Source organism: Marmota monax, unplaced genomic scaffold (genome assembly GCF_021218885.2).
Source record: "Marmota monax isolate L192 unplaced genomic scaffold, Marmota_monax_Labrador192_F-V1.1 WCK01_AAM20220418_F8-fsc00036, whole genome shotgun sequence".
NCBI classification, from domain to species: domain Eukaryota; kingdom Metazoa; phylum Chordata; class Mammalia; order Rodentia; family Sciuridae; genus Marmota; species Marmota monax.
The window spans coordinates 2,063,319-2,088,086 of record NW_026694491.1 but is presented as its reverse complement, the minus strand read 5'-3'; the positions used below and the strand labels follow the sequence as shown (position 1 = coordinate 2,088,086).

The following is a 24,768-nucleotide window of genomic DNA, read 5'->3' as shown; positions in this document are numbered from 1 at the left end:
TACTCAACTCTTCACAAGACATGATTTAAACAGAACAAAAGTACCCCTTTGCCCGAAGTCTTCTTTCTCAGGGCAACAAAGAGTCAGACACACACCAAAAGCTGTCCTTTAAATTTAAAAAATCAAATTTCCATCAGATTTATAACACTGAAGAAGGAGTATGCTCTGTGCATCTGGATTCAAGTCCCTCTTTTGTCTCTTTTGTGACCTTTAGAAAAGTATTCATTTCTGAGCCCGAGATTCTACGGGTGTTTCATGGGGGTAAATAATCATCAATTCTAAAATGCAATTTTTCCTCATGTTTTAGTGTCTGAAAACTGGGTCCAATTTAAGAACTCTATAAATGTTCTTGGCAGCATTCTGTTTTTTCCTAGAGGCACATAAAATTATGGTACATATTAGAATTGGGGGACATGATAGATGATGTAAAATGTGGTACTCTGTAGGCTGTGGTGAAGAAAGAAAAAGAAAGTATGAAAACATTCATTGTAAGTTCCCTATAAATATATGCCTATTTGGACCTCAGTACCCTTATCTGTAAAATGGAATTACTAGTAGTACTAACTGCATAGCACTGCTATGAGGGTCAAGCATTCAAAATAGTGTCTGACCCATAGTAGGAGCCCTTAACCTAGACCTTCCCTAATTCATCTGAAGTCAGGTTGTTTGTTGATTTATTCCCGAAACATTCGATGTTTGGTGTGTGCCTGCAGAGCTCTAGAGTTGTACTCAGCAGCTTTGAATTCTGGCTCTGCCACTGTCTAACTCTGAGCAATTTCCATAGATGCATTCAGCCTCTTCTTCTGCCTTTATGAAATGAGAATTGCAGTGCCTCCATCAGCAAATGTGACTGAGCATTACAGGGGTCAATGTAATAACGGGTCAATGGAGAGAGCCTCATACTGTGCCCGGCGAGTGGAAATTTTCAGTCAATGCTACTTATTTTTAGTGAAAAATTATACTCTGGAGAAGCATCTGGACTAGCTAGAGATATGGCCTAGATGTAGAGAATTACAACATCACAAGGCAGGTGTAGCCCCTCTTCACACACTGCCCTTGTGCAAGTCCTATCCGTGCTCTTACGAAGAGTTGGATTAGCTCTCTGCTCTGAGGACATTTCCCACCATGAGGAACCATGAAGTGCCTCAGAGAGAAAACGTTAGGCAGGGAGCTGAACTGTGTTAGCTGATTTGTGGGAGGGCCCAAGGCAGGGGAGACCTGTGCTGGGCTGGAGTGTCAGAAAATAAAACTATCTAATGACTACCTTCATTTACAGTTAGTGGGCAGGAGAAAAGAAGCCGGGCTAGAATTATCATTGAAGAAGAAGCAGTAGTGGCTCCTGTTAGCCAGAAGAGGGAGATGTTTAGTCATTTTTGTCGTTGAACAATTTCTGTTTTTATCTCTCTTCAGGCATAATTATAGAGTTGTCTTGATTTGTCTTGTTCCGTCGCATTCTTGAAAGTCCTCAGTTGATGGTAATGTTCTGCTTACATTCACCAAGGGAACAGCATGACCAAACTGGTAGCGATTAAGCCACCTACCAGCTATCAGCTGTAGGATGACAAACTGTCCCAGTTTTGCTGGGGAGGGGAGGATGGGGTGGGGGTGGGGAGCCTGGGACACAGGACTTTGAATGATAAAGTGGAAAGAGTGCCCGGAAAACAGGGTGGAGTTGCCCAGATGCCAGGGCTTCACCCCTTTGATTACATGTCCTGTGAATTATCTGACTTACACCTGGTGCTTTGTCTCAGTGTCTGTATGTGAGGAAGTGGTCTGCAGGTAGACAAGCCCTAGCTCTGTCATTTACTGACCACGTGACCCTGAGCAAGTTACTCAGTGTCTCTGAATCCTTGAGAAATTAGCTAAAGCTTAGACACACTTAAGTTGTCTTCCAGGAAAAGCCTCCAGGCCTTTCACTAATGATTCTTATGGTTTGGAACCAGCTTTTCAAGACTGGACAGGAGCCGATGCCATCATTGTCCCATCAATGATGCCACAAGCTCAGAATCTCCTGCACAGAACATAACTCCCCCCTCATCCCACCACAGAATACTGTCTGCCAAGAGAAACATGTGCCCCTTCTCGCCATTTGCCATCCAATCAACCAGCAGTTCTCCTCTCTGCCTTCCTATGAATTCAATTACTACCAACTGATCAGAGAGACAGATTGGAGCTTATAGCCCCGGCCTCCTTGCTAGTCAGTCAGTCGCTCAATAAAGCTTTTTTTTTTTTTTTTTTTTTTTGCAAAAACCCAATGCTACAGTATTGGCTTCTACGCCAGGCAACAAGCCCTTGCTCAGTAACACTGGTGATGCCATCACTAGTTACCTTAACAAATCCTGCTCCCCAAATGCTAAAGTATAACACTAGAGAAGCTGGCCAAGGCAAGCCTAGAGTAGGAAGTAAGGAGCTTTATTTAAAGGACAGTAGAACAGACTTCTCCTCCCAGCTGGAAGAAGGGGAGTTCATGGGATGAGGAAGTCCCTTCCCTTCTATACGTCTTAAATTTTCTTTGTCCTTTTACATTCCTCTCCTTTATCTTGTTCATTTCCCCTCATTCTGTACATGTATAATCGGGAGATGACCAAAAGGTGGGAAACAGTGGGCTGGAGGGGCCAGGGAGGAGTGATTCAGGCAGGAAGGGGGACCAGGGAGAATTAATTAGCAATTCCTCCGATGCTCAGGAGTTGCTTCATTAACAATTATTTAGGATGGGCTGTATAAGCTGGGCTTCAGGACATTTCCATCTCCCAGGGGAGTTTCCGATTTCCCTGACTCAAAATGGGAATCCATTTCTCCATCAGACCCGATTTACCTAGCTACACTAACTACCTGTCTGTAACTCTGGGTTCACTGGTTTCCTCCTTTCTGAAGTGAATTGGTACGCGCTTTGTGCAAAGGCTTGGTGAGATAATGGCATCTTCCACAATGCCTTGGAAGTTGCAAATGTTCCATTAACGTTGCGCCTCTTTCCTCCTTCAACTCCCTCCTCTGCCTGTTTCGGTATCAGCTTTGTGCCATTTCATGCAAAAGCCCTGGATTAAAAGTGGTATTTCTGAACCTTATTTTTATGTCTCCTAAGATGGCTCCGGGTACTTAAAAACACTTAAATTTCCGTTTGAATGGTGTTACTACCATTCCTTTTTCTTCTCTCCAGCATTGCTTTTTATTTCCTAAGTTTCTTTATCCACTTTTCTTGCAGGGGAATCAAACCTGCAGAGGCTGGGGATGTGGCTCAAGCGGTAGCACGCTCACCTGGCATGCGTGCAGCCCGGGTTCGATCCTCAGCACCACATACAAACAAAGATGTTGTGTCCGCCGAAAACTAAAAAATAAATATTAAAATTCTCTCTCTCTCTCTCTCTCTCCCTCTCTCTCTCTCTCCCTTTGGAAAAAAAAAAAGAAATCAAACCTGCAAGTAATGACAACTATAATAAACTCCGCATTTCCAGAGCACTTCATAGTTTATAAAATGCTTTACACTCAGATACACACACACACACAACAAGAATTAAAAACCTGAAATGCAAGCATTGTTACTCTTCTGTTTACAGATTAGCAAAGCGAGGCTGAGAGTAGCCATGTGATTGATTCAAGATCACGAGTCTAGTAAAGAAATAAAACCAACTCTGTCAGTCTCTGCTTAAAACAACTTTCCCCAAAGGCCCTAAACTAGACTCCAGTGGATCCCCATTCCTCGCATACCGGGGTCCCTGGAAGAGGCCTCTCGACTAGATGTTGCTATTGAGATGAGCAACTGTCATTTGTAATTTCCTGCGCTGTCCCCCAGGGTCCACAGTTTAATTTCACTTTAAATCCAGCTGGCTCTTGCCAAACCAATGAAAAAAATCCCATTTGAGGTGGAACTACTGAAATCAGATCCAGAGCTCTCTGCTTTAGCTCTCCTTCTGACTATCAATTCTGCATAAGCCCTGGCAGCTGGGCCCAGCTGGGACAGGGTAATTCTATCTTCCCTTCCAAAAAGGAATGCCAAATGAACTCACATGTGTCAACCTTTGGAATCTTTTACATAGCATAACCTAAGCAGAAATCACAAATAGGGTTTTGATATTTAACTCAGACTGGCACCAAAATATTTCCCTGTCTGGAGTTCTTCCATGAAAAAAGCATTTGTACTATGCAGATGGAGGGTGTGGGGCTGGACAAGGCCCAGGAATGCAAAATCAGCAGCCTCTGATCCTGCTAACTGAAGGGGTGTGATCCTGCTCACACCCCTTTGTAGAATAAGCAAAACAGGTGGAGTTTGTGGTAAGACAGAAGAGGCAAGGATTTGGATTCAGAAGAACCAGGTTCAAATACCAGTTCCCATGCTCACAGGGAGGATTGCTTAAGCACTTTGTCTCTCCTATGCACTTCTTTGCAAAAAACAAAACAATGATGGCTGTCCAGCCATTCCCTTTGGGGTGGTCCTGAGCTAGCAGACGGAAAAGCACGTTATAAACAAAATCACTACACAAGTATCAGCTGCTAATATTACAGTGCAGACTTCTAAAGTTTGTGATATATTTTCCACACATGTTCGCTATGCATTCCGATTCTCTTGGGTCTTTGTTGTTCTTCCAGTCACTTTGATCTACCTCCCTACACAAGCTCAGTCACCAAAGAACAGGTCTGCATTTGTTTCATAATTCACATAGTTATTCAAGCAGTATTCCAACCCAGAAAGACAGTCCAAGAAAGCTTAAGTGACTGGAAGGAAAAGAAAAACACTTGGCTCAAAGTCTGCTTTTGATATTTTGCTTCTCTAGTGTATAAGGACATGTTTTGGTCCAAAGGAGAGGAAAAAAAAAACAGAAAAAGAGAAATTGAGAACTGAAAGGAAAAATAACATCTCTCACACACTTAAAAATGATAGAAAAGAGTTTATATATGTATGAAGTCCACCAATACAGAGTCAAGTAGGAGTTGTGAATTTGCAACAGGAGAGATAAAAATCGTCAAAGGGATGTTCCTAGTATTTGCATATCCTGGCTAAGCATATTTGCTTGTCACAGTTCAAGTCATAATTCTAGTATGTTCTTATATTTGCCCAAGGGTTTTTCCAGGTAAAGAGAAATTCCTAGAAAATATAACTCATCTGTTCCTTATCACATCTTAACATCTCTTCATCCACACAGGGGTTAATATGTTTTCTGGGAACTGAACATATTGTTTATAAATCCACGAAGGACTAAAACTAGAAAGATCCAGACACAGGTCTTTCTCCATCTGTGTACAGTCCTTCCAACCTGGCCCTGCTTCTGTTCACAGCACACCATGTCATTGTAAGTTTCCAGCAGTCCTAAGACTTTGCACTGCAACAAGGTGATTCACCAATGAGCCTCTCTGGGAACAGGTAAAGTCGGCTGGATGTGAGCACACAGGCTAAACGCATAGTGTGAAAACCTTCTGCAACACCAACAGCCCACATGCGATGGAATCTGGATTAGGCAGTAGAATCCTGGACACCTTCCAGAACACTTCGTTCGGGGAAATAACAAAGGTCCTCTGGACTGTGCTGCAGCTTCACATTCAAGTTTGGAGGGTGTCAGAAACTGGAAACTATCTCAATGGCCACCAGATGGCCTCACTACTCAGAACCTCACTGTTCAGATTTAGGATGCAGTTTCAGTCCTCAAAGCCCCAGGACAGAACCAGAGGAATATTTTAAAGGTTGCCATTGAAATCACAATCAGGAGGGGACAGATTTTTTGTTGTCCCCTGGATTACCAATGACAATGTAGGGGTCTAATTGCTAAAGTCTCCAGTGGAAGAAAATAAAGTAATATGCATTTTAACTTTAATGTTACATTCGAAATGCTTTCTGTTATGTACTTTTAAGTACTTCTATTGAATTTTCTTGGTATCTTAATGATATTTTTTCTATAATAATAAAACTATGTAATATGTATATTCCATTTTTTTAAATTATGTACTAAAGACACTTTAAGTACCTCATAAATTACTTCTGCAGAAGGTTGTAGGTAACTTTGGGCTAACAGACAAGAATATTCATCACCTGCATGTAATCATCACTGAATATTTTTTTTTAATTTTAATCTGTGTATGATGTTCCTTTCTGGATCTTTCCACACAGTGCACAGAATTTGGGTGAAATGCCACATGACAAGAAATGGACTGGGGAATAGGCTCAATTGAAAAAAGAAAAAAAAAAATCCTAGGCCAGGGTTAGCTGGAGAAGAGCTCCTAGTTACTCCCACAGTCTGTGAAGTGGCGTGCTGGTCATGCTGGACCGTGGTCCTTCCCTCTAGATGACCAGCATAACCAGCAGCCTGATTTGAGGGTGCCAGCTATCCAGATGTCAGCACCCAGCACCTGGAGATTCTGGAGTCTATGGGATGCTGAGTAGCTCTCCTCTGCCATGCCCTTCTGCCATGATGTTCTGTCTCAGCTCAAGCCCAGAGCAACAGAACCAGCCAACCAAGGACTGAGACCTCTGAAACCATGAGCCAAAATACTTTTCCTCTAAGTTGTTCTCGTCTGATGTTTTAGGCAGTGAAGGGAATATGACTAACAACACAGCATCACAGATGAGAGGGAGAGTCAGTCTTCTTCAAGATTATGTTTAAGGAGACATTCTCATCTGTGCTACTTTTATTGTTTCCTTGACTTGACAAAGTTGGGAATTTCTTGGGAATGAAAGGGGTGTTTCAGGGACATGGTGTTTTACTATCTTCCTCTTTTTTTCAATTCCAGGATGACACACCTTGGCAGGTGGAGGAAGCACCAATTTCATGAGAAGCGGAGCTTGGACATTTCCCCTTCAACAGGGAGAACTGCAAGACCTCAAGTCCCAGTTAACCTTTGGCCAAGCAATCTAGGTAAACACACTGGGTTCTTTGGAACAATTCTACTCATTGCATAATGCTTAGTCAATTGTTAAAGCAAAAAAAGCACAAAGGAATGTTTGTATTTTCATTTCTTTGATTACTAATGCACTTATGTATACCTTTTCACTTATTTATTGATCAGTTGTATTCCTCCTATGATCTATTTATGCCCTTCACCAACTTTTCTTTGGAGATGTTAAAATTTTATTCTTTAATCTGTAAAATAGTTTTACGTAGAATATTTTTTAATTCATTAAGATTATCGTGATTTTTCTTATTAGATCTATTGATGGCATATTTCACATGAATATAGAGAAGATTTGTTGATTATTTCTCCAGTATCCAAACTCCCCTGTAGTATCCTAATGCTTATTAGGGTATCTAAATGGTTCCAGAAAAACTGACTAGCCCCCCAGCTCCAGGTGGGGGGTATAGACACTGAACAAGCCACTCAACACAAGCCATTTCCCCCAACACCATGATTGTAAAAGGACAGAACTGAAATTCAAATCAGTCTAATCAAGGTGAATATCAGGATTCTTCCTATAAATGCTCACATAAAGATAATTCCTATTTCTTATTAAATAAGAATTTTGAAGTACATTACCCCAGGGTCTGCTGACAGCCATCTTGGGGACTGGGTTTAGAATTAATATCATAGCAGAAAAGAGATGAACTGAGTATTTGATGTAATATTTTTGGGTAACCAGACCAGACCAGGACCCACCTGAAGGGAGCCTACTTTTGGGTTTTTCAATTACATGAACCCAAGCATATATACTGAGCAGTACCCTCTGGAATAGCCATCCTGGTTACATGGTTTACATCATTCTTAATAGTCAGACGTCCATTCTAATGCCTATGTTGCACTGGTTGGTAAATATTTTTCATCTCATCCTTATATGTGCTAATCATTTTCCTTTATTATTAAACTGGTTTAAGTAAATTTTTATTTTATTTTTTTATTTTAAGTATTTTTATAATACCTCTAAGATATGATTTTTTTAATGTTAAAGAAGCTTTCATATCCCATATAGTGAGAACTACTTGCTGGCTATCTAATCAATACAGTCAAGTAATAGTTAATATCTACTGAATAATCACCATGTGTCCAGACAACACTCTTTGTTTTTATATATGTCAACTTCCTTAAAACTTCTACTATCCCCATTTTAGAGATTAAAAAAAAAAAGTTAAGGCACAGAAAGGATAAATCATCCAAAGCCACCACAGTTAACAACTGTAAGAGCTGGAATTGGACCTCAGGATATCTGGCTCCAGAGTTCATGAATTTTCACCATAGTATATCACCCTGCTCTAAAAGATGATGGCTAAATATACATACTTTAAACAATTTGTTTTTAACATATATGTAATAACCATTTGCCAAATTGGTGTAGGGTATACAAAGATAGGTTTAATGTTTATCCTTGTTTCTGCTTTTTCCAGGGCATATAGTGAACCTACATTTCTCAGCTTGCCTTGCAATAACATGTACCTGAGTCATAGTACATGAAACGTGAACCCAAAGGATGTGGCTACTCCCTGGCCTGGTCCATCCATGAGGACTTCCACATGGGGGTCTCCATACACTCTTCCCTTCTGTGATAGATACAGAAGAGCATAACCACCTTGGAAGCCCATGTTGAAAACGTCATTGCCAAAAGATGGCAATAGTCTGGTGCCCACCAATCAGGAAGAGTTTTTTGAACTTGACGTAACTGAGAAAACTATTTATTGTATTAAGCCATTGATAGTTGGGGATTTTGTCAGGTATAACAAGCTACTTACACCAGCTTACCTTAACTACTTAGTATTGCCTTAACGAGTAACTTTTCTTTAGGTATCAATTTCCTAATTAGGATGGTGTACCATCTTTCTTACCTAAATCAAACTCCTGATGCATTGATATTTCCCATTTAGTTTCTTTAAAGAAGGTAATTTTAAAGTGCTCACAAAATATGAGTGCAGAATTCATCTACACTTTTTCCCAAATTTTACCATCATCTCATCCTCACCTAATCTAATATTTTGGTGACTCACTTGTATTGAATTGTTTCAATACATTCAATTTAGTGTTCATAGGAACAACACTTTTTCCCTTCTCATATTTCATCGAGTCCACATCAATATTTAATGAGATTACATAAATATAGCAACAAACACAATTGACTTAAGCTGACTTGGAAACCTGTTATTGTAGGAGAAGAACTGCGAGACTACCACCAGAGCAAGTTAACCCTGAGTGTTCATCCCTCTGTTGACACCAGTCAATATGTGGTATGGGTTGGGGGCAGCAGGGAACGGTGAATGGATTAAGTGACTTGGATCAACTGAACACACTGGAGTTTCATATCCTTGTGATTGCACTTAGGAATGTCTCATACATATTTTTACATTGAACTGTTTTTTTTTTTTTCAGTTTGATAGTTTTGTGCTTTACATATCACATTCTAGTGGCAAGGTTGTGCCAACTTTATTGAATGCATTGAATGATATGTCTGTAATTTACAGAGCATTTGACTGTTTCTCGAAGAAACTCATGAATAAAATCTTGAAGGCAAATTGAAGGTAAGTCTTTTGTAGTTTCTTACAGGGTTGCTCTATTCAGATTACCCAGTTCTAAGTCAGTGTTGGTAATGTGTTTTCTCAGAAAATCATCTACTTCATTAGATAGATTTCCAAAGTATTAGCAAAGAGTCATGTATAACATACTCTTCTAAGTTTCTAAAATTTTAATTATGGAAATTTTAAGCATACATAAAGTAGATAGAATAGTATAATGAACCCCCAAGTGCCCATTACCCAGCTTCAGCAGTAATCAGCACTTTTTGCCAATATTCCTTCCCCTATTCCCCAATCACTCTTTTAAAGTAGAGCGCTGTGTCTGAAAACAAATCCCAGACTTCCTATCATCCCACCCACACATATTTCAGTGATGCTTCCCCAGGAAAGAACTTTCTTATTAAAAAAAAAAAAGTTTAACCTTTTCTGTCTGTAGTTTTATCTCATTTTTAATTGTTTTCTCTATTTTTTTCTTTATTTTCCCAAGATTTTCTTGAACAGAGACATTGGTTTCTCAGTAAACATACCAATTCCACACTGTTTCTTCTTTCTGATTCAAAGATTCCTCTTAACAGTTGCATACTCCACGCTCCTCCTCCTGCCTTCCTGAAGTCAGTTCAGTTTGTTTTTCTTAGATTAATGCTTGCTTGGTGAATAATGAATTCCTGTGAGGATATTAATTTGCTGCTGAATACAACTGTGGCCTCATCCTTTAGGGGGTTCTTGTTTTCCATGTTTTCTTTGGTCTATAACTGCAGTTTTAAATTTCTACATTGAGCCCTGAATTATTTAAATTGTTTCTTTTTCTTTTTTCTCCCTCATTTCTAAGCTTTTGTTTCAAAGGTTTACATTAACTTTCTATCATTCATGTCCCTTCACCCACTCACATTCCAATGTTTGTTATTATGCCAAATATTCCTCATTGTGTTATGTCCTTTGATTGTCACCTCTCTGAAATGTCCCAAGCTACTTTTCATCATACAGTATTTCTCCTGGGGTGGTGGTTCTCTATCACAAAAATTACTGCTTTTAAATTATGTATAGTCTCTTTAAAGAATTGCTTTTAATACTTATTTGGTTTTGTAACTGTTTACAATTAGTTGATTAATTAGACTCTATTTAATAAATTTCAGCACTTCCCTCTTTAATGCTATAACTTTCCCAATCTTAAATTCTTCACTTTGATATCTGTCTCAGTCATCTGGACACATCTTTAAGAAACTTCTTGTCACCAGGTACGGTGGCAAATGCCTGTAATCCCTGCAGCTCAGGAGGCTGAGGAAGGAGGATCACTAATTCAAAGCCAGCCTCAGCAATTTATGGAGGACCTAAGCAACTCAGCGAGATCCTGTCTCTAAATAAAATACAAAAAGGGGCTGGGGATGTGGCTCAGGGGTTAAGTGACCCTCAGTTCAATTCCCAGTACCAAAAAGAAAAAAAGAAAGAAACTTCTTGTCCAAATGGCAATGTAAGTATATATTTTGATGTCCTTAACTCTGCTCCTACACATAAAGACAAAATACAGAAGAAAAAATATTAACATCACAGCCATTCTCAAAAACAAAATGAACATATGTCCAGAACTGGAACAGAAATGCAAGACAGTAAGTGGGCTGAAAGCAACAAGTCTACTGGGTGGCAGGTCAGAAGCAGCCTAAGCTGGCCAGGAATGCAGCTTTTGAAGGATAACGGGCAAGGCTGGTACTGATGATGGTACTAGAACAACCAGAACACCAGACAGTGAGAAGGGATGCTGCCATATATTAAATTATGTAGAGACATTAATGAACAAGAGCAAGTCGTGGCAGCTGCAGTAAAACAGGCTTTAGATGCCAGAGACATTAATGAACAAGGGCAAATTGTGGCAGCTGCAGTAAAACAGGCTTTAGATGCCAGGCCAAGAACATGCTACAATTGTGAACAAACAGGACATTTTAAAAGGAATTGCCCCATTGGAGGAGGGTTTAACAAAACTAGGTATCAAAGAAGTAGAATACCAGGTATTTGCCCACGATGCCGTAGAGGGAGACATTGGGCTAATGAATGCCGTTCTCAAACCACCATAGAGGGTACTCCATTATCAAAAAACGAACAAGGACCAGGTGTTTATCCACGATATCGTGGAGAAAGGCATCGGGCTCCATTGCCAAAAAATGGACAGGGGGGCCCAATGCTCCGGGGCCCAAAACCACAAATATACGGAGCACTGGAGGAACCCAGCAACCCCATCAGGGTAGTGCCCAGGACACATTGTCCATCAGATCCCTCATCAGACAAACCAGAGGGAGCGCAGGGTTGGACATCTGAGCCTCCGCCAGAGCAGTACTAACTCCAGAGATGGGAGTTCAAATCATTCCCACAGGGGTGAAAGGACCTCTTCCCAAAGGAACAGTAGGCTTATTATTGGGACGCAGCTCTTCTACTCTAAAAGGACTTATGATAAGTCCTGGGGTAATTGATCCCGATTATGAAGGTGAAATAAAAATTATAGCCAGTTCTCCAAAGGGTATATCAGTAATTTCACCAGGAGATAGAATAGCACAGTTACTAATAATACCCAGCCTACATGATAAATTTTCCAGTCGTACTGTAGAAAGAGGTTCCAAGGGATTAGGCTCCACAGGTGTAGATTGGGCTATGCTTTCTTTAAATTTAGATTCTCGCCCCATGCTAAAACTAAATATTCAAGGACATGAATTTAATGGGCTACTGGATACAGGTGCAGACCTTAGCATCATCTCTCGTCAAGAATGGCCAAAACATTGGCCATTACAACAAGCCACTCAAACGCTTCGAGGCCTAGGAGTGGCAACTAATCCCCATAGAAGTGCAATGGTATTAGATTGGAAGGATCCTGAAGGATGTGAAGGAACTATACAGCCATATGTATTGGATCATCTTCCCGTAAATTTATGGGGACGAGATGTCCTAGATCAATTAGGTTTGACATTAACAAATAACATCAACCAAAATGCACCCACTATTATGACTAGACAAGGTTTTAGGAAAGGAAAAAGATTAGAAAAACAAGAAGAAGGTATAGCAGCACCAATACAAATAGATCAAGGAACAGACAGACATGAGTTGGATTTTCAGAAAGGGCCACTGAGACAATAAAAATTACTTGGAAATCAGAAAGACCAGTATGGGTTCCTCAGTGGCCCTGACTAAAGAAAAGATACAAGCAGCCCATGACCTGGTCAAACAACAATTAGCAGAAGGACATATACAACCTTCTGTATCTCCCCATAATACTCCCATTTTTGTCATCAAAAAGAAATCTGGTAAATGGAGATTATTGCAAGATTTAAGAGCCATTAATAATGAGATGGTTATTATGGGACCTGCTCAATCAGGGATTCCTCAGTTGTCTGCTTTGCCAAAAACCTGGTATGTTTTAGTTATAGATATTAAAGATTGTTTTTTTTCAATTCCAATTCATCCTGAGGATAGTCCACGTTTTGCATTTACTATCCCTGCACTGAATCATGAAGGTCCTGATCAGAGATATGAATGGAAAGTACTCCCTCAAGGGATGGCTAACAGCCCAACTATGTGTCAAATTTATGTTAACAAAGTAATCCAGCCACTTAGAAATCAAAATCCTGAACTACAAATATTTCACTATATGGATGATGTATTATTAGCACACAAAGATAAAAACACATTGCTAGAATGTTATGCCACACTTACAAACTTATTAAAAAATTATAATATAGAGATAGCAATAGATAAAGTACAATTAAATTTTCCAATTAATTATTTAGGAGTTCTATTATCCTCAACCATGGTCCGTCCACCAAAAATTCAAATACGAGTAGATCAACTCAAATCACTTAATGACTTTCAAAAGTTATTAGGAGACATAAATTGGATAAGGCCTTATTTAGGTATACCAACAGGAGAGTTGGGACCTTTATTTGATATCCTAAAAGGTCCATCAGATCCAAATTCACCCCGAATGTTAACGCCTGAAGCAAGAAAGGCATTAAAAATCATTGAAACATATATGGAAAATATGCATTTGGATAGAATTGATATAAGTTTGCCTTTATTATTTATTGTACTACCAACAAAAAATATTCCTACAGGAGTATTTTGGCAAGAAGGTCCATTATTATGGATACATTTATCTTATTCTCCTAACACTATTCTTACTAGGTATCCTGAGGCTGTAGGACAATTAATACTCAAAGGAATAAAAGCAGCAAAGGGAGTGTTTGGAATTTCTCCCAATAAAATTATTACTCCATATACTATGAATCAAATTGATGAGTTAGCTAATGAGTTAAATACTTGGGCAATAATCATGTGCAAATCTAATGTTTCATTTGATAACCACTTACCATCTAATCCTTTATTGTCTTTTTGGTCATTGCATCTTGTAATTTTTCCAAAAATGACGAGAAAAACACCTATCATGAATGCTCCAAATATATTCACTGATGGGTCAAATAATGGTACAGCAGCAGTAGTTACCCCTGATCAAACTTTTACATTTTTAGTACCCAAACAATCAGCTCAAAAGGTAGAGCTTAATGCAGTTTTATAAGCTTTTGTGATGTTTAAAGATTCTGTATTTAATTTATTTTCTGATAGTCAGTATGTAGTTAATGCTATAGTATCTCATGAAGATGCTGGTAGGATTTCCCCTTCTTCTACTGTTTTCTCTTTGCTTTCCACTATACAAAGTCTAATATGGGACAGAAAAGATCCATTCTTTATAGGACATATCAGGGCACATACAGGATTGCCTGGAGCCCTTAGTTTGGGCAATGATTTAGCAGATAAAACTACACATGACATACATATTTTCTCTACACTAGAAGAAGCTATAAATTTTCATAAAAAGTTCCATGTCAATGCTAATACTTTACAAAAGCGCTTTAAAATAACTAAGGAACAAGCTAGACAAATAATAAAACAATGTCAAAATTGTGTGACCTTTTTACCACAAGTTAATCTTGGAGTCAATCCTAGAGGATTGATACCTAACCATATTTGGCAGATGGACGTCACACACTTGCCAGAATTTGGAAAATTAAAATATTTGCATGTTACAGTTGATACTTCTTCTGGATTTTTGATGGGCTCCCTTCATGCCGGAGAAAAAACTAAAGATGTTATAGCTCATTGCTTACAAAATTTTGCCACTGTGGGTGTTCCAAAACAGTTAAAAACAGATAATGCCCCTGGTTATTCTTCTACCTCTTTTAAACAATTTTGCTCAACATTTGGCATTACTCATATAACAGGAATCCCATACAATCCACAGGGACAAGGCATAGTTGAAAGAGCTCATCAAACTATTAAAATGTACTTATTAAAGCAAAAAGAAGGAATTGGGAAGGGGTATATATTCCCCAAAGATAAACTTAAAATAACCCTTTTTACTCTAAACTTTTTAAATTTGGATTCATCAGGACTTAGTGCTGCGGAAAGGCATATGTGTCCAAAAAATGTACATAAGCCCAAGGTACTTTGGAAGGATATTCTAACAGCACAATGGAAAGGTCCTGACCCAGTAATTGTCTGGAGTCGGGGGTCTGTTTGTGTGTTTCCACAGGGAGAACAGCAGCCGATTTGGATTCCAGAGAGATTAACCAAGGTCCTGACCCAGTGAGTGTCTGGAGTTGGGGGTCTGTTTATGTGTTTCCACAGGGAGAACAGCAGCCGATTTGGATTCCAGAAAGATTAACTAAAGCGATTTCTACAGACCAAAAAGAAGATGATTTGGCTCAAATCCATAACAACTGATATCCAAAACTCCAGTTTGGCTATTCTTACATCTGCAACAGAACCAGGATGCTTTTTTCAATATCTATTTTATTATTGCCCTTTGCCATATCATGAAGTTCTATTTTGTTTTTTGAGCTCATACAGACCTAGGTTAATGTTTTGCTGATCAGTTCTATTTTTTGACTATAGAGTTTTTAAACATTGCAATGGAGATTTCACCTGTAAAAAGTTATAAGGCCTTTACTATAATGTTATGTGTTGTATGTATTATATTATGTGTGCACACTTGTGTTTTGTGTTATATGTTTGAATGTATGTATGTCCATATATCATATATGATGAGCGCTCATGATAAAATGGATCCAAATATTTTTTTTCACGTGATTTATATGGTTTAATTTAAATTGGGTAAACAACTGTTGAGGATTGTTTTAATATGTAAACAAAAAAGAAGGTTAACAGATCTGTTTGTTTACTTTCACCTTTCCTTTTCATTATATTTAATAATTCTCTTAAAGATAATGTAAATTGTTAAGAAAATTGTTTTCTTTTAGTGCCTTCTGTAATGTTACATAATTTTTTCTTTAGCCATTATTGCCAGAATTCCTATCTTCATCCCAGTGCCGGTGAAGACAATGTAAATTGTTAAGAAAATTGTTTTTTCCAAAAGGAGCCGTCAATTGGCTTGGTGTATCTTCCTCCCTTCTACTTGTCATGATCGTCCAGCTAAAATTTGGGGGCCAACAGAGGTGAGGCAAAGAACCTCACCCCCCCGCTGGTACAAAGACCTCTCCACAGGTGTGGCTGTATACTGGACCGGTAGTCAGTGACGGGTAAGATCCAATTGCAATGGTACCAACCTAAGGACCATATGTACTATTGGACAACCTAAGGCAGGCACGGTCCCTAAGCCACATGCTTGTTGTTTAAACAGAGAGGGGGAGATGTTGAGAGCCACAGCCGAAGGGGCCCCAGCAAACTTCCAGCTGCCAGCAAACTTCCAGCTGCCGGCTGATGATTGGCTCACAGTGGCCCCAGCAACATCTAGCTGATTGGCTCCTCTGCGGTGATGCTCATTGGGCTGTTTCCCTGCCCTTTCAGACCACGGAGCTGCTCATTGGGGGACTTTTTTGGCTCCGCCCACGTGACCCAGCCAATCGGCCTCAAGAGCAGGAGGATTGTGGGAGGTGGAGAGAAGCTTGTGTGGGAGAGAGAGGCTTGTGGGAAGCCGGTGGTGGCAGTTGAGGCTCTGAGGGTTTTTCCTGAGAGGCTGTTTTGTTTGGCGTGTGTGGTTCTAAAAATAAAGTTAGTTTCTTTTGACAAGTGGCTCCTGATTGTGCCCAGCCAGACTGCGGCAAACATCACAGCCATTCTCAAAAACAAAATGAACATATGTCCAGAACTGGAACAGAAATGCAAGACAGTAAGTGGGCTGAAAGCAACAAGTCTACTGGGTGGCAGGTCAGAAGCAGCCTAAGCTGGCCAGGAATGCAGCTTTTGAAGGATAACGGGCAAGGCTGGTACTGATGATGGTACTAGAACAACCAGAACACCAGACAGTGAGAAGGGATGCTGCCACCAAGTCGAACAAACTCTGGCTATGAACACACAGACCAGGGACTGAAGCAGGGGCTCTCAGGTTCAAAATTTCTGCCTGGGCACATGGCTTCTGTGATGCTATGGGCTCAGGAAGGCAAGCCTCTATACTGGAGTCCCAGGCGAGCATTCCATGGGCTCAGGAACTGTATCTGTAATGGCCCCAGTATCACTGTGGGACAAAAGCACCCACAGATGCCCTGAAGTCAACACTGTTGACCTACAATCAATAGTAATGTAGGGCTAAAGTGCTTACATGGCATGCACAAGGCCCTGAGTTCCATTCCAGCACACAAATAATAATAGAAATAATAATGTATTGTACACGTAAAAACTTGTTAGGAGGTTAGATCTCGGGTTAAATGTTGTTATCACAATCCAAAAAAAAAAAAAAAAAGACCTTGGAGACTTTCATGGACAAAAGAGACATCCTCAAAACTGCCAGGAGTGAGGGGGTGAGGGAATCAGAAAGAGAAAGTAGAAAGACAGGAAGGTCCTGTCAACTATAATTCAGAAGAAAGAAAGAAAAATAATGTTAAAAAAAAAAAAACACTACCTTTATATGAAGTTACTATAGAAAGAAAATCAAAAGAACAAACTTTCATTTCTTAATAAAATTATCTTAGAAGCCTCTAAGAGATAAAGAAAAATAGCCAGGAAAATTAATAAGAAATTATGAGACAAAAAGAAATAAAACAGGAAAAGATTGACATAGAAAAGAAAATACTATTAAACAATTTTTCAGGAAAGTTCTCTGTGTGTTATATCTCATGAGCCTCTGGAAATCTTTCTTTCTTCCATATTTATACCTGAAAAACATCTGGACTGAGTAAAAACTATTCTGAAGACACACCTTTTATGCCCCAAATCCACAGCCACCATTCCATTTTCTTTGCCATTTATCTTTTCAGGGAAGGAGGCTGAGGCTGACCTGAATGTTGTTCTTTTATAGACAGGGGAAAAGGGGTGCAGATGGATTGTCCAACTGTGCTGAGATTCTTTATCTTTGCAATTCAAAAACTTCATCCTGGTGTGTCGAGGTGTGACATTCTTTTCACAAGTTTTGCTAGTATGTATTGAATCTTTTTTATTTTTACACTCATCTGGTTATTGCTTCTGTTAAATAAGCAGAGGCCTTTGGTCTGAGGCTGTCTCTGTACTTGGAGTTCCTATATAAGGAACTGCAACCAAATCAAAATGTAACCAAGAATATGACACCCAATCACAAGCAGCCAGGTTTCAACCCAGCGCAGGCAGCCAACTCATCACACCCTGCCCAAAGAAGGGACCCCTCCTAGCTGTAGCCAATCATGAGGTTTCTCTACTTGACTTCAGTATTTGGTCTAGAAAAAAACGCTCCCTGCTCACACTGCTGGGCCAAGGTCTGTGAACTCGTCTGGTTGTCAGTGCTGCCTGATTCATGAGTCATTCTTTGCTCAAATAAAACTCTGTTAAATTAAATTTGTCTAAATTTACTCTGATGACACCTCTGTCAGCCAGTGTTCAACTGAAGAAAAGAAGACCCACAAGTTGAAGCAGAGAGATACGTTTTACAAGGCATTAAATCACCAGAACTGGAAAAACTACACCTGTCCAATGCAGGAGCCACATGAGACTCTGAGTACTTCAAATGTTCCTAGTCTCACGTGAAATATTCTTTATTTCATATTAAATATTCTTTAATATTTCATACTTTAAATAAGTATGAAATAAATATTCTTTATTTCATACTAATGCCAAGGACATCAGGACTGCTTTTCTTTTGCACCACCTAGATGCTAGTATTAATAAGTTTTAGTTTCCCAATGAATGGGACAAAAACAGAAAAAGAATGTGATATTGCTCAATAATACTTTGTATTGATGGCATGTGGAAACAATAAAGTATTTGATATATAGGGTTAAATAAAATATATTATCAAAACTGATGTGACGTATTTTTTGTACTTCTTTAACTGAAGCTACTAGAGATTTTTAATTACATATATGTCATATTAAATTTCTGTAGGACAGCAAGCACTGTTCTAGACTGAGCTGCCATAAGCTATTCCCCAATGTATGTGCAAGCACTGGATTGCTACCAACCACTGCTCCTGCCACTGCAGAGTCAAGAGGCTGCCTACTGAGACAGGAGCTGCTGCCACATCAGATAGCACACACACACACACACACACACATACCCCAAATCAGGAAGCCAACTCAGAGTTAGAAAGTTACCTCTAGCAAAACGGTCTTCCCATGACCTCCCTCTCTCCCAGGTGAGTCTATGCTAAATCTAGTCTCACTTGAGTGCATCATCTTGGCAGAGCCTAAATCACATACATAGCTGCAAGCCATTCTGGGAAGGGCAAGTTCTGACTTTCCAGTTTAGAGGAGGGAAAGCATATTGCGCAAACCAATCTATAGTAACCAGTGCAGTTTCTGTTACAGTAGTTCTTGTTTCTTTTTTACAACACAAATTCTTCCATTGACTCACTTCTTTTTTTTTTTTTTTTTTTTTTTTTTTGGTGCTGGGGATTGAACCCCGGGCCTTGTGCATGGGAGGCAAGCACTCTACCAACTGGACTATATGCTTAGCCCTCTATTGACTCACTGTATGTGGGGGATTTTTCCCTTTATTTTTGTCTACACTCAAGAAAATCCCATAAGTTTTCTTTTGATGTTATAGCTTTCATTTTCTATAGTATCAGTTTGACTCCTTAATACTTCCAATTAAGATATTAATTCTATTAATAAGTTTTAGTTTCCCAATGAATGGGACAAAAGTAGAAGTTACAAAAATATACAGCTAGGGGCACTCTCTAATCTAGGGATAGTAGTCCTTTTTCTTTACTCAGCCATCAATTTTCCCCTAGACTTCATGGTTTTGCTTTGTTTGTTTGTTTGTTTTTAATTTTATGATTTGCTTATCTTTGAAAGAAGAGAGATTGATCCTTACCAGCATTTGCCAAATACATATTGTTCCACTCTGTTTCCATTGTCAGTGCCCTCCAGTCAAAAAACACCTATAACACATTGAACATGTTGGATTTATTATGGGGTGCTGCAAGAAGAACCACCACAGGTGTCTCAGCATGAGGACTTTAGGAAGGTCTTACACAGGAGATGGACTTGGGTTGAGTGATTTGGGGCATGTCCAAGTAAGCAAGCATTCTCTCTGGATTTGACACTGATAGAAAGCAGGAGAAATCATATAACTGGATATCTTAATAAGTCTTACTTATAAGGAAGACAGGCCGGAGCAAGGCTCAATTATGAAAGGTAAGGAAGCAGCCTCCACTTGTTCTGCCTGGAAGAGGAAGACTTTTGGCATTTTGTGGCTCAGACAATGTTCATCTGAGGTCTTTGTTCAGGCATGACAATGCAGGCTCTTTTTTTTTTTTTTTTTTTTTTGAAGCATGGTCACAGAGTGACCTCAACTGATGTTGATGTTCATGAAATTGTTTATGACCACCAAGAACACATCAAGGCCCAGCTGTGTCCAGACAGCTCATACTAATGCCAAGGACATCAGGACTGCTTTTCGTTCACACCACCTAGATGCTAGTATAATTCCAACTGAAATCCACCTCTGGAAGGAAAGCGGTTGTCAACTTTTCCTTAACCCAATTTTTCAAGATCTAGCTGGTATTCGTCTAGTGTCACTCTGTCTTAGCTGCTGGTTTGCTGACTCTCTGAATAGATGCACTGTGTTCTAGCTTAAACTTGTATTAAAGGAGCATGGAGAGGGTCTTCTGATGAGGTCAACTTCCTGCTTGACAAAAGTGCTCATGGACACAAGCAAGGGATCCAGACAGACACTTCTATACTGGTGCTCCTAAGCAAGGGACCCAATAGAAAAACTAAAAGAGATGGGTGGACAGAGGGGACATCAATCAATAATAATGAGGAGCATGTGGACAGGGGAGGAGAGAAGGAAAGGAGGAAATTCTAGAGACCATAAAAAGAACAGGCCAAAATTCCCCACAGGATTCCCAGCTCTGGGTCCCCTTCTCTTCAGAGAAGTCTATCTCTCACTTTTGCAATAAATCTACTTCTTGCTTGCTATCTCTGTGTCTTGTTGTTCAATTCTTTGCTGAAAGGATACAATGAACCCAGCACCCCTGAACAGTAACTCTAGGGCTTACCACCAAGACAAAATGCACTATCTCAAAACCCCTCCTTCTTCCTTCCATTTATCTCTGGAAACACATAACAGCCAGAAGAGTATTCCAACACTTCAATAAGCAATAGCCACATGGTAAAAGTAAGTTAAGACATTGCTTGCATTTTGAGCCAGGGTACAAACAATACATCAGTTTTTAAAGGTGTTCTGAGCCAGACACAGCAGTGTACTCCCAGCTACTAGAGAGGCCAATGTAGGAGGAAGGCAAGTTCAGGTCAACCTGGGCAACTTAGTGAGACCCTCTCAAATTTAAAAAAATTAACAGGGCTGGGCTGGGGATATAGCTCAGTTGTAGAGTGCTTGCCTCATATGCACAAGGTCCTGTGTTCAATCTCCAGCATCCACAAAAAAAAAAAAAAAAAAAAATTAACAGGGCTGAAGATGTAGCTCAGTAGTAGAGCACCACTGGGTTCAATCTCTAGTACAACCAACAAAAAAAAAAGAGAGAGAGAGAGAGAAATCCACCTTGTATTCTGAGAATATTTAAACAAAAATACTTGCTTTTTCTTTTTCTTTCTTTTTCAATAAATGGATATTCTAGATCCTACCAATACATTGATAATTTGTTCTAATTTTTTGAAATTATATATTCTTTTCTTTTTTTTTTTTTTAAGACATACACTAGGAACTTTTAGACAGGTATCATTTTCCACTGGAATCTTGCCAATCTAGTCTTGTATCAAAAACATACATGCCCTATCTACTTTCCTACCTCAGAAGTTTGTCCAAAAATGATGTCAAACTTCTCTTAGCAGCTCTCACAGGAGCCTAGATGACCCACAAAAGTTCACTGAAAGTGACTATTTAATTAACATGTCTAAACTGGGACCTGCCTATCTTTATAAAAATGAATCAAATATTAATGTGATCTTGACCTGCAAAGGTAGGATATCCATATGGAGAATAACTGATTTTTCTAGTACCACATAGATAGATATACGGACCCATATCTATATAACTACATACATACAACTACATCTAGCTTGGAATATAATGACCATAAGACAGAGAGACGACAGGTGATAGATACATAGATACATAGATATATAGAACGATAGCTAGTTTGGAATACATGATTAGAGCTAGTTCAAGATACATGACCCAAAGTAATTTGGAGCTAGTTTGAATTAAAGCTCATAGTTTTAGGTAGGATAACCATGTTATCTGAGGAATAGGATGGAACTGAAGATGATCATCCTAAGGAAAAAAGGATCTAGTGGCAGGAGGTTGGGGGGATCCAGGGGAAGTAGAAACATAATATTCTTCAAACATTTGAAGACTATTATGTGAAAGGGAAATTGCTTTGTTATAAATGGCAAGGCTGAGGTGAGAACCAAACTCAAGGGCTAGGGTTGTGGCTCAGTGGTAGAGTGCTCACCCAGCATGCAGGGGGCACTGGGTTCCATCCTCAGTACCACATAAAAATAAAATAAAGATAATGTGTCCACCTAAAAACTAAAAAATAAATATTTTTTAAAAATAAAAGAACCAAAATCAATAGGTAAAAGCTTTAAGGAAGCCAATTCTGGCTGTAAGCTTTTTGATAAAACTGGGCCACCTTTAGAACAGACCATCATTGGAGGTATCTTCAGGCAAAAAAAAAATAGACTAACAAGGATTTTTAAACTATATTTTTAGTTGTAGATGAACACAATACTTTTATTTATTTATGTTTATGTGTTCTACCACTGAGTTACAGCTCCAGCCCCTGACAGGGATTTTTATAGAGAGTATTCAAGAACCCATAGGGCATTTCATCTAAAGAGTTTTAATGTCCTTTCCAATGTAATGACACAAAGAAAAACTAATAAGAAGTTTTGGGAGACATGGTAACTAAAAGAAATGTGGGATTATGGATTGGTTTCTGGCCAGAAAAAAAAAAAAAAGAACATTCATGGTAAAACTCAAAACTTGAATGAGATCTGTAAATTAGTTAATAATATTGTATCAGTGTAAATTTCCTGATTTCAGTAATTCTACTATGGTTACATAAGATGTTAATATTAGAGGAAAGTGGAGGAAGGGTATACAGAAACTCCATACTATTTTTGCAACTTTTCTGTAGCTAAAATTATGTTAAAATAAAAACTTTTTAAAAATTGAATAATGATATAAAAACTTTCCGCTAAAACAACAAAGAGTCCATAATATTAAAGTTCTAGAGACCAGTCTGTTGTCAACCCATCCCTCCACCAGGCCTCCCTGGAATGTAGATACAATTATCTTTTTAGTTTATCAGATGAGATAAGCTCAGTAGTATAAAAACTGGAAATAGCTTATGTTTCTCTAATTACTCTTTCCAAACATGCTCTGTCACAGTACCTCTTCCCACCTCTGGGTGATATCTCAGGCATATTTCATAGGTTTTGAAATTGCTTTCAAGAATTAAGACTTATTAAAAAGTCCTGGGACTGGGGATAGAGTGCTTGCCTTGCACGCACAAGGCTCTGGGTTCAATCCCCAGCGCCACAAAAAAAAAAAAAAAAGTCCTACTGAAACTTCAATCTCATACTCAGTTCAGAATCCCCACTGACACCACACCCAGCACCCCAGCTCCACCAGTGGTACCTACAGTGTGGAAAGAAGGTGGTGTCTGTTCTCTGCCTCCTTCACTTTCTTTCCCCTCATCCTCTGCTCCTGTCCTTTCTGTTGCCAGGAATAGGACAGAGGGATTAGAGGAGAAAGGTGGAATGTACTTTTTATGGCAGATGCAGCTGCAATACAGTAAGCAGACCATGGCCTTGGTGTAGAAGGAGCCCATAGATAGCTCTCTCCAATGGGATGCATTTGTGGGTCCACCAGCTGAAAAGTTTCCTTCAAAGCTAATGCACTTTCCCACTTCCTCCCAGAAGTCTCTTGCAAACTTCTCAGCTCCTTCTCTGAAGTATAGTATAGAACAGTTTTTGCTGTTCCTCAACCCACCGTCAGTGCTCCTGGTTCAAGGCTGTCTATCTTCCGTTGTCACTCCTGGGAAACACACATCCTCACCATTGCAAATTCTAGCAGTCCAGATGGCTCCGGCTACAGTTCTCTCCACTCATTTACAGTTCTAACCAACCTCTAGTATCCTAGACTCCCCAAGGAGTAAGTGAGACCCACCTTCCACTCATTTTTGGCCCTGAACTCTGTAAGACATACGTCCACTTCATGAACTTTTCCACTCTGCTCTACTCCAATCCCAGGACGACACTGGAGCCCCTACTTCCCTTGAGGGCTTCCCCACAGGAAGAGAAAAAGGAAACAGCACAACACTGTCCACTACCCTAAAGACTCCCTCCGATCCCCTTTCTCCTGCATCAGATAAAATTAATAATCACTATACCAGTTTCCACAGTTTCTGCATAGATATATGCATTGCTGGTTCCCCACTCCAAAACCTGGGGATACTTATCACCTTTCTTCTCAGCTTTGGGACTCCAGATGAAATTTCAAGGCACCATAAAAAGTCCCATTGGATATCCTGTTACACTTAAAACACACCACGATGCCTTCCATATGAGCCTGCAGTCCCCAGCAGGGCTATCTGCAAACCTCACTCGATGGGAAACAGAGAAGCTGTGACTATTGGCAGAGTCCTGAGCCTGGGTTGCTGAGATAAGGCTCCTGGAAAGATTCAACCCAGAGAATTTTGCAATGATTACACAATCTCTTCCGGCCCACCCTCATGCTGAATGCATTCCAGAAAACTGAACATTCCTTAGAGAGGCTATTACATAATGAAAAGAGAAGGGTTATAATTGTTATGTAGGAATATGCTTTGGGGGTTTGAAAATATATCAAGTGAGAAGGAAAGACTTAATTAGGACAGGATAGCTTTATACAGTTAAAGTTATACTGTAGAGAGGGTGTCTAA

General features: G+C 39.5%; 1 long non-coding RNA gene across 1 annotated transcript in view; it reads right to left on the bottom strand.

Moving 5' to 3' along the window:
- The window catches only part of LOC124075754 (uncharacterized), an 87,886-nt gene extending 63,393 nt beyond the window's left edge, over window positions 1–24,493 (bottom strand). The window contains exons 1-2 of the long non-coding RNA XR_006846147.2: window positions 23,838–24,493; window positions 19,689–19,755 (exon numbers count right to left, since the gene is read on the bottom strand). This is a non-coding gene — a long non-coding RNA (uncharacterized LOC124075754). The remainder of the gene's footprint in view (window positions 1–19,688; window positions 19,756–23,837) is intronic.
- Between the last annotated feature and the right edge of the window lie 275 nt (window positions 24,494–24,768).